Genomic DNA, 10,859 nt, shown 5'->3' on the forward strand with positions numbered 1-10,859 from the left:
TTTTAAGCAATGAAACGAATAGGATTAGCTGCCTTTATCCAAAGTGATACATAAATTGCTCTTTTAGGCCAGATTAATACGTTTTTAGTCTGTTCGATGTAAGTTTTCTTGTTCAAAGCAAAAGATCGTCTAAAATAAGCCGTTTTTGTTTAAACTGATAAACAATTCAGACTGAGACTCAACAAAAATAATTTGTTTTAATCCAAACTGATACTTTTTGACCTTATAAGAGTCCTATAAGTGTCCGAGATACGCCGTTCTCGTCAAGTCTATAACGTAATTCGTTTTTTTGTGACAGAATACGACGTTTTCTGTCTGTTTAATATAAGTTTTTAATAATAATAATAATGACAATAATAATAATAATAATAATAATAATAATAATAATAATAATAATAATAATAATAATAATAATAGTAATAATAATAATAATATTAATAATAATAATAATGAAAATAATAATAGTAATAAAAGTAAGCTTAGTTTTCTAAGCAAAAATAAAGCTTATTTTGTGTGTTATATGAGCGTTTTTTCATTTCTATGCAAGAAATCATCTGTGATCTGTGTTTTTAGGCAAGAAATTGAATAAAATTAATAACTCATTTTAAAACTGGTATAAAAACATTTACTATACAAAAGTTAATAATAATAATAATAATAATAATAATAATAATAATAATAATAATAATAATAATAATGATAATAATAATAATAATAATAATAATAATAATAATAATAATAATAATAATAATAATAATAATAATAATAATAATAATAATAATAATAATAATAATAATAATAATAATAATGATAATAATACTTATAATAATGAATTTCTTTCTAAATTAAAGCTTAGTTTTTATAAGCAAAAATGATGCTTATTTTGTGTTATCTGAGCGTTTTCTCATTTCTATGCAAGAGATCATCTGTGATCTGTGTTTTTAGACAAGAAATTGTCTAAAATTAATAACTCATTTTAAAACTGGTATAAAAACATTTACTATACAAAAGTTATAATCGGTTTTTAATTATATTAATAATAATAATAATAATAATAATAATAATAATAGTAATAATAATAATAAAAATAATAGTAATAATAATAATAATAATAATAATAATAATAATAATAATAATAATAATAGTAATAGTAACATAAGTAATAATAATAATAATACTTTTAATAAGGAAAAATGGAGCTTATTTTGTGTGTTACATGAGCGTTTTCTCATTTCTATGCAAAAGATCGTGTGTGATCTGTGTTTTTAGGCAATCTAAGCCATTTTATAGTTTTTAATATTTAACAAATATTTGCTTTAAAATAAAATGTTTGAAAAACTGAAATTAAACTAAATTAATTGTGTCTAACACTTTAGTAGAGGAAAAAGGAGGAGACATAAAAGTCACTAAAGTCTTAGAGTTGTCTTTAGTCGTCATATTAATAACAATAACATTTATAATAACAATACTAGTAGTACTAAATTTGCTTATATGCAAGCGCTTAATTAAGGTAACAGTTTTTTTGTTTTTTGCTTATATCTCGAAAACAGTTACTCCTATCAATTTTTACTTTTTCACCAAAATTAAAGGTGATAAAATTTCCTACAAAATAGTTATTTGCATTTTTCATGTAGAACTAACCATAAGCGAGATATAAGTTTGAAAATAATTAATAATTAAAAAAAAGTGTTTTAACAGAAAATGTCTTGTGATTTAAAATACACTTAATTTATTGGGTTTAATACTTTATTAGAAGAAAAAGGAGGTGACATAAAAGTCACTGAAGTCTTTAGAGTCGTTTTTAAATGCTGCATTTTTGTCTTCGTCTCAAACATTGAAAACTGAATTACATTTTTGTTTAGTAACAGTTACAGTTTTCTTATTGGTTTTTTGCTTATATCTCGAAAACAGTTACTCCTATCAAATTTTATCTTTTTTTCAAAATTAAAGCTGATTAAATTTCCAACAAAATAGTTATTTGCATTTTTCTTTCTTTCCAAGCATAAGCGAGTTATAGAGATGGATATAAATAATATTTAACAAAAATTGGCTTTAAAATAAAATGTTTGAAATACTGAAATTAAACTAAATTTATTGTGTCTCACACTTTAGTAGAGGAAAAAGAAGAAGACATAAAAGTCACTAAAGGTTTCAGAGTCGTCTTTAATCGTCATATTAATAACAATAACATTAATAATAATAATACTAATAGTACTAAATTTGCTTATATGCAAACGCTTAATTAAGTTAACAGTTTTTTGGTTTCTTGCTTATATCTCGAAAACAGTTACTACTATCAATTTTTATCTTTTTACTAAAATTAAAGCTGATAAAATTTCCTACAAAATAGTAATTTGCATTTTTCATGTAGGACTAACCATAAGCGAGATATAAGTTTGAAAATAACTAATATTTAAAAAAAAGTGCTTTAACAGAAAATGTCTTGTGATTTAAAATACACTTAATTTATTGGGTCCAATACTTTATTAGAAGAAAAAGGAGGTGACATAAAAGTCACTGAAGTCTTCAGAGTCGATTTTAAATGCTGCATTTTCGTCTTCGTCTCAAACATTGAAAACTGAATTACATTTTTGTTCAGTAACAGTTACAGTTTTCTTATTGGTTTTTTGCTTATATCTCGAAAACTGTTACTCCTATCAATTTTTATCTTTCTTTCAAAATTAAAGCTGATAAAATTTCCAACAAAATCTTTATTTGCATTTTTCTTGTAGGACCAACCATAAGCGAGTTATAGAGTTGGATATAAATAATCTTTAACAAAAATTTGCTTTAAAATAAAATGTTTGAAAAACCGATATTAAACTAAGTTAATTGGGTCTAACACTTTAGTAGAGAAAAAAGGAGAAGACATAAAGTCACCAAAGTCTTCAGAGTTGTTTTTAGTACTAAATTTGCTTATATGCAAGCGCTTAATTAAGGTAACAGTTTTTTGGTTTCTTGCTTATATCTCGAAAACAGTTGCTCCTATCAATTTTTATCTTTTTACTAAAATTAAAGCTGATAAAATTTCCTACAAAATAGTAATTTGCATTTTTCATGTAGGACTAATCATAAGCGAGATATAAGTTTGAAAATAATTAATATTTAAAAAAAAAGTGTTTTAACAGAAAATGTCTTGGGATTTAAAATACACTTAATTTATTGGGTCCAATAGTTTATTAGAAGAAAAAGGAGGTGACATAAAAGTCACTGAAGTCTTCAGAGTCGATTTTAAATGCTGCATTTTCGTCTTCGTCTCAAACATTGAAAACTGAATTACATTTTTGTTCAGTAACAGTTACAGTTTTCTTATTGGTTTTTTGCTTATATCTCGAAAACTGTTACTCCTATCAATTTTTATCTTTATTTCAAAATTAAAGCTGATAAAATTTCCTACAAAATCGTTATTTGCATTTTTCATGTAGGACCAACCATAAGCGAGTTATAGAGTTGGATATAAATAATATTTAACAAAAATTTGCTTTAAAATAAAATGTTTGAAAAACTGAAATTAAACTAATTTAATTGGGTCTAACACTTTAGTAGAGGAAAAAGAAAAAGACATAAAAGTCACTAAAAGTTTCAGAGTCGTCTTTAGTCGTCATATTAATAACAATAACATTAATGATAATAATACTAATAGTACTAAATTTGCTTATATGCAAACGCTTAATTAAGGTAACAGTGTTTTGGTTTCTTGCTTATATTTCGAAAACAGTTACTCCTATCAATTTTTATTTTTTACTAAAATTAAAGCTGATAAAATTTCCTACAAAATAGTTATTTGCATTTCTTTTGTAAGACCAACCATAAGCGAGTTATAGAGTTGGATATAAATAATATTTAACAAAAATTTGCTTTAAAATAAAATGTTTGAAAAACTGAAATTAAACTAATTTAATTGTGTCTAACACTTTAGTAGAGGAAAAAGAAAAAGACATAAAAGTCACTAAAGGTTTCAGAGTCGTCTTTAGTCGTCATATTAATAACAATAACATTAATGATAATAATATTAATAGTACTAAATTTGCTTATATGCAAACGCTTAATTAAGGTAACAGTGTTTTGGTTTCTTGCTTATATTTCGAAAACAGTTACTCCTATCAATTTTTACCTTTTTACTAAAATTAAAGCTGATAAAATTTCCTACAAAATAGTTATTTGCATTTCTTTTGTAAGACCAACCATAAGCGAGTTATAGAGTTGGATATAAATAATCTTCAACAAAAATTTGCTTTAAAATAAAATGTTTGAAAAACCGAAATTAAACTAAACTAATTGAGTCTAACACTTTAGTATAGGAAAAAGGAAAAGACATAAAAGTCACCAAAGTCTTGAGAGTCGTTTTTAGTCGTCATATTAATAACAATAACATTAATAATAATAATACTAATAGTACTAAATTTGCTTATATGCAAGCGCTTTATTAAGGTAACAGTTTTTTGGTTTCTTGCTTATATCTCGAAAACAGTTACTCCTATCAATTTTTATCTTTTTACTAAAATTAAAGCTGATAAAATTTCCTACAAAATAGTTATTTGCATTATTCTTGTAGGACCAAGCATAAGCGAGTTATAGAGATGGATATAAATAATATTTAACAAAAATTTGCTTTAAAATAAAATGTTTGAAATACTGAAATTAAACTAATTTAATTGTGTCTAACACTTTAGTAAAGGAAAAAGAAGAAGACATAAAAGTCACTAAAGGTTTCAGAGTCGTCTTTAATCGTCATATTAATAACAATAACATTAATAATAATAATACTAATAGTACTAAATTTGCTTATATGCAAACGCTTAATTAAGTTAACAGTTTTTTGGTTTCTTGCTTATATCTCGAAAACAGTTACTCCTATCAATTTTTAACTTTTTACTAAAATTAAAGCTGATAAAATTTCCTACAAAATTGTAATTTGCATTTTTTATGTAGGACTAACCATAAGCGAGATATAAGTTTGAAAATAACTAATATTTAAAAAAAAGTGCTTTAACAGAAAATGTCTTGTGATTTAAAATACACTTAATTTATTGGGTCAATACTTTATTAGAAGAAAAAGGAGGTGACATAAAAGTCACTGAAGTCTTCAGAGTCGATTTTAAATGCTGCATTTTCGTCTTCGTCTCAAACATTGAAAACTGAATTACATTTTTGTTTAGTAACAGTTACAGTTTTCTTATTGGTTTTTTGCTTATATCTCGAAAACTGTTACTCCTATCAATTTTTATCTTTCTTTTAAAATTAAAGCTGATAAAATTTCCTACAAAATCGTTATTTGCATTTTTCTTGTAGGACCAACCATAAGCGAGTTATAGAGTTGGATATAAATAATCTTTAACAAAAATTTGCTTTAAAATAAAATGTTTGAAAAACCGATATTAAACTAAATTAATTGGGTCTTACACTTTAGTAGAGGAAAAAGTAGACATAAAGTCACCAAATTCTTCAGAGTTGTTTTTAGTACTAAATTTGCTTATATGCAAGCGCTTAATTAACGTAACAGTTTTTTGGTTTCTTGCTTATATCTCGAAAACAGTTACTCCTATCAATTTTTATCTTTCTACTAAAATTAAAGCTGATAAAATTTTCTACAAAATAGTAATTTGCATTTTTCATGTAGGACTAACCATAAGCGAGATATAAGTTTGAAAATAATTAATATTTGAAAAAAAAGTGTTTTAACAGAAAATGTCTTGGGATTTAAAATACACTTAATTTATTGGGTCCAATACTTTATTAGAAGAAAAAGGAGGTAACATAAAAGTCACTGAAGTCTTCAGAGTCGATTTTAAATGCTGCATTTTCGCCTTCGTCTCAAACATTGAAAACTGAATTACATTTTTGTTCAGTAACAGTTACAGTTTTCTTATTGGTTTTTTGCTTATATCTCGAAAACTGTTACTCCTATCAATTTTTATCTTTCTTTCAAAATTAAAGCTAATAAAATTTTCTACAAAATAGTTATTTGCATTTTTCTTGTAGGACCAAGCATAAGCGAGTTATAGAGATGGATATAAATAATATTTATCAAAAATTTGCTTTAAAATAAAATGTTTGAAATACTGAAATTAAACTAAATTAATTGTGTCTAACACTTTAGTATAGGAACAAGGAGAAGACATAAAAGTCACCAAAGTCTTTAGAGTCTTTTTTAGTCGTCATTTTTAATAACAATAACATTAATAATAATAATACTAACAGTACTAAATTTGCTTATATGCAAGCGCTTTATTAAGGTAACAGTTTTTTGGTTTTTTGCTTATATCTCGAAAACAGTTACTCCTATCAATTTTTATCTTTTTACTAAAATTAAAGCTGATAAAATTTCCTACAAAATAGTTATTTGCATTTTTCTTGTAGGACCAAGCATAAGCGAGTTATAGAAATGGATATAAATAATATTTAACAAAAATTTGCTTTAAAATAAAATGTTTGAAATACTGAAATTGAACTAAATTAATTGTGTCTAACACTTTAGTAGAGGAAAAAGAAAAAGACATAAAAGTCACTAAAGGTTTCAGAGTCGTCTTTAGTCGTCATATTAATAACAATAACCTTAATAATAATAATACTAATAGTACTAAATTTGCTTATATGCAAACGCATAATTAAGCTAACAGTGTTTTGGTTTCTTGCTTATATCTCGAAAACAGTTACTCCTATCAATTTTTATCTTTTTACTAAAATTAAAGCTGATAAAATTTCCTACAAAATAGTTATTTGCATTTCTTTTGTAAGACCAACCATAAGCGAGTTATAGAGTTGGATATAAATAATCTTCAACAAAAATTTGCTTTAAAATAAAATGTTTAAAAAACCGAAATTAAACTAAATTAATTGAGTCTAACACTTTAGTATAGGAAAAAGGAGAAGACATAAAAGTCACCAAAGTCTTTAGAGTCTTTTTTAGTCGTCATTTTAATAACAATAACATTAATAATAATAATACTAATAGTACTAAATTTGCTTATATGCAAGCGCTTAATTAAGGTAACAGTTTTTTGGTTTCTTGCTTATATCTCGAAAACAGTTACTCCTATCAATTTTTATCTTTTTACTAAAATTAAAGCTGATAAAATTTCCTACAAAATAGTAATTTGCATTTTTCATGTAGGACTAACCATAAGCGAGATATAAGTTTGAAAATAATTAATATTTAAAAAAAAAGTGTTTTAACAGAAAATGTCTTGGGATTTAAAATACACTTAATTTATTGGGTCCAATAGTTTATTAGAAGAAAAAGGAGGTGACATAAAAGTCACTGAAGTCTTCAGAGTCGATTTTAAATGCTGCATTTTCGTCTTCGTCTCAAACATTGAAAACTGAATTACATTTTTGTTCAGTAACAGTTACAGTTTTCTTATTGGTTTTTTGCTTATATCTCGAAAACTGTTACTCCTATCAATTTTTATCTTTATTTCAAAATTAAAGCTGATAAAATTTCCTACAAAATCGTTATTTTCATTTTTCATGTAGGACCAACCATAAGCGAGTTATAGAGTTGGATATAAATAATATTTAACAAAAATTTGCTTTAAAATAAAATGTTTGAAAAACTGAAATTAAACTAATTTAATTGGGTCTAACACTTTAGTAGAGGAAAAAGAAAAAGACATAAAAGTCACTAAAGGTTTCAGAGTCGTCTTTAGTCGTCATATTAATAACAATAACATTAATGATAATAATACTAATAGTACTAAATTTGCTTATATGCAAGCGCTTAATTAACGTAACAGTTTTTTGGTTTCTTGCTTATATCTCGAAAACAGTTACTCCAATCAATTTTTAACTTTTTACTAAAATTAAAGCTGATAAAATTTCCTACAAAATTGTAATTTGCATTTTTTATGTAGGACTAACCATAAGCGAGATATAAGTTTGAAAATAACTAATATTTAAAAAAAAGTGCTTTAACAGAAAATGTCTTGTGATTTAAAATACACTTAATTTATTGGGTCCAATACTTTATTAGAAGAAAAAGGAGGTGACATAAAAGTCACTGAAGTCTTCAGAGTCGATTTTAAATGCTGCATTTTCGTCTTCGTCTCAAACATTGAAAACTGAATTACATTTTTGTTCAGTAACAGTTACAGTTTTCTTATTGGTTTTTTGCTTATATCTCGAAAACTGTTACTCCTATCAATTTTTATCTTTCTTTCAAAATTAAAGCTGATAAAATTTCCTACAAAATCGTTATTTGCATTTTTCTTGTAGGACCAACCATAAGCGAGTTATAGAGTTGGATATAAATAAGCTTTAACAAAAATTTGCTTTAAAATAAAATGTTTGAAAAACCGATATTAAACTAAATTAATTGGGTCTTACACTTTAGTAGAGGAAAAAGTAGACATAAAGTCACCAAATTCTTCAGAGTTGTTTTTAGTACTAAATTTGCTTATATGCAAGCGCTTAATTAACGTAACAGTTTTTTGGTTTCTTGCTTATATCTCGAAAACAGTTACTCCTATCAATTTTTATCTTTCTACTAAAATTAAAGCTGATAAAATTTCCTACAAAATAGTAATTTGCATTTTTCATGTACGACTAACCATAAGCGAGATATAAGTTTGAAAATAATTAATATTTGAAAAAAAAGTGTTTTAACAGAAAATGTCTTGGGATTTAAAATAAACTTAATTTATTGGGTCCAATACTTTATTAGAAGAAAAAGGAGGTAACATAAAAGTCACTGAAGTCTTCAGAGTCGATTTTAAATGCTGCATTTTCGCCTTCGTCTCAAACATTGAAAACTGAATTACATTTTTGTTCAGTAACAGTTACAGTTTTCTTATTGGTTTTTTGCTTATATCTCGAAAACTGTTACTCCTATCAATTTTTATCTTTCTTTCAAAATTAAAGCTAATAAAATTTCCAACAAAATCGTTATTTGCATTTTTCTTGTAGGACCAACCATAAGCGAGTTATAGAGTTGGATATAAATAATATTTAACAAAAATTTGCTTTAAAATAAAATGTTTGAAAAACTGAAATTAAACTAGTTTAATTGTGTCTACCACTTTAGTAGAGGAAAAAGAAAAAAAAATAAAAATCACTAAAGGTTTCAGAGTCGTCTTTAGTCGTCATATAAATAACAATAACATTAATAATAATAATACTAATAGTACTAAATTTGCTTATATGCAAACGCTTAATTAAGGTAACAGTGTTTTGGTTTCTTGCTTATATCTCGAAAACAGTTACTCCTATCAATTTTTATCTTATACTAAAATTAAAGCTGATAAAATTTTCTACAAAATAGTTATTTGCATTTTTCTTGTAGGACCAAGCATAAGCGAGTTATAGAGATGGATATAAATAATATTTAACAAAAATTTGCTTTAAAATAAAATGTTTGAAATACTGAAATTAAACTAAATTAATTGTGTCTAACACTCTAGTATAGGAAAAAGGAGAAGACATAAAAGTCACCAAAGTCTTTAGAGTCTTTTTTAGTCGTCATTTTAATAACAATAACATTAATAATAATAATACTAACAGTACTAAATTTGCTTATATTCAAGCGCTTTATTAAGGTAACAGTTTTTTGGTTTTTTGCTTATATCTCGAAAACAGTTACTCCTATCAATTTTTATCTTTTAACTAAAATTAAAGCTGATAAAATTTCCTACAAAATAGTTATTTGCATTTTTCTTGTAGGACCAAGCATAAGCGAGTTATAGAAATGGATATAAATAATATTTAACAAAAATTTGCTTTAAAATAAAATGTTTGAAATACTGAAATTAAACTAAATTAATTGTGTCTAACACTTTAGTAGAGGAAAAAGAAAAAGACATAAAAGTCACTAAAGGTTTCAGAGTCGTCTTTAGTCGTCATATTAATAACAATAACATTAATAATAATAATACTAATAGTACTAAATTTGCTTATATGCAAACGCTTAATTAAGGTAACAGTGTTTTGGTTTCTTGCTTATATCTCGAAAACAGTTACTCCTATCAATTTTTATCTTTTTACTAAAATTAAAGCTGATAAAATTTCCTACAAAATAGTTATTTGCATTTCTTTTGTAAGACCAACCATAAGCGAGTTATAGAGTTGGATATAAATAATCTTCAACAAAAATTTGCTTTAAAATAAAATGTTTAAAAAACCGAAATTAAACTAAATTAATTGAGTCTAACACTTTAGTATAGGAAAAAGGAGAAGACATAAAAGTCACCAAAGTCTTTAGAGTCTTTTTTAGTCGTCATTTTAATAACAATAACATTAATAATAATAATACTAATAGTACTAAATTTGCTTATATGCAAGCGCTTTATTAAGGTAACAGTTTTTTGGTTTTTTGCTTATATCTCGAAAACAGTTACTCCTATCAATTTTTATCTTTTTACTAAAATTAAAGCTGATAAAATTTCCTACAAAATAGTTATTTGCATTTTTTTTGTAGGACCAAGCATAAGCGAGTTATAGAGATGGATATAAATAATATTTAACAAAAATTTGCTTTAAAATAAAATGTTTGAAATACTGAAATTAAACTAAATTAATTGTGTCTAACACTTTAGTAGAGGAAAAAGAAAAAGACATAAAAGTCACTAAAGGTTTTAGAGTCGTCTTTAGTCGTCATATTAATAACAATAACATTAATAATAATAATACTAATAGTACTAAATTTGCTTATATGCAAACGCTTAATTAAGGTAACAGTGTTTTGGTTTCTTGCTTATATCTCGAAAACAGTTACTCCTATCAATTTTTATCTTTTACTAAAATTAAAGCTGATAAAATTTCCTACAAAATAGTAATTTGCATTTTTCATGTAGGACTAACCATAAGCGAGATATAAGTTTGAAAATAACTAATATTTAAAAAAAAGTGCTTTAACAGAAAATGAC

This window comes from Tribolium castaneum, chromosome 8 (assembly GCF_031307605.1).
Source record: "Tribolium castaneum strain GA2 chromosome 8, icTriCast1.1, whole genome shotgun sequence".
NCBI lineage: Eukaryota > Metazoa > Arthropoda > Insecta > Coleoptera > Tenebrionidae > Tribolium > Tribolium castaneum.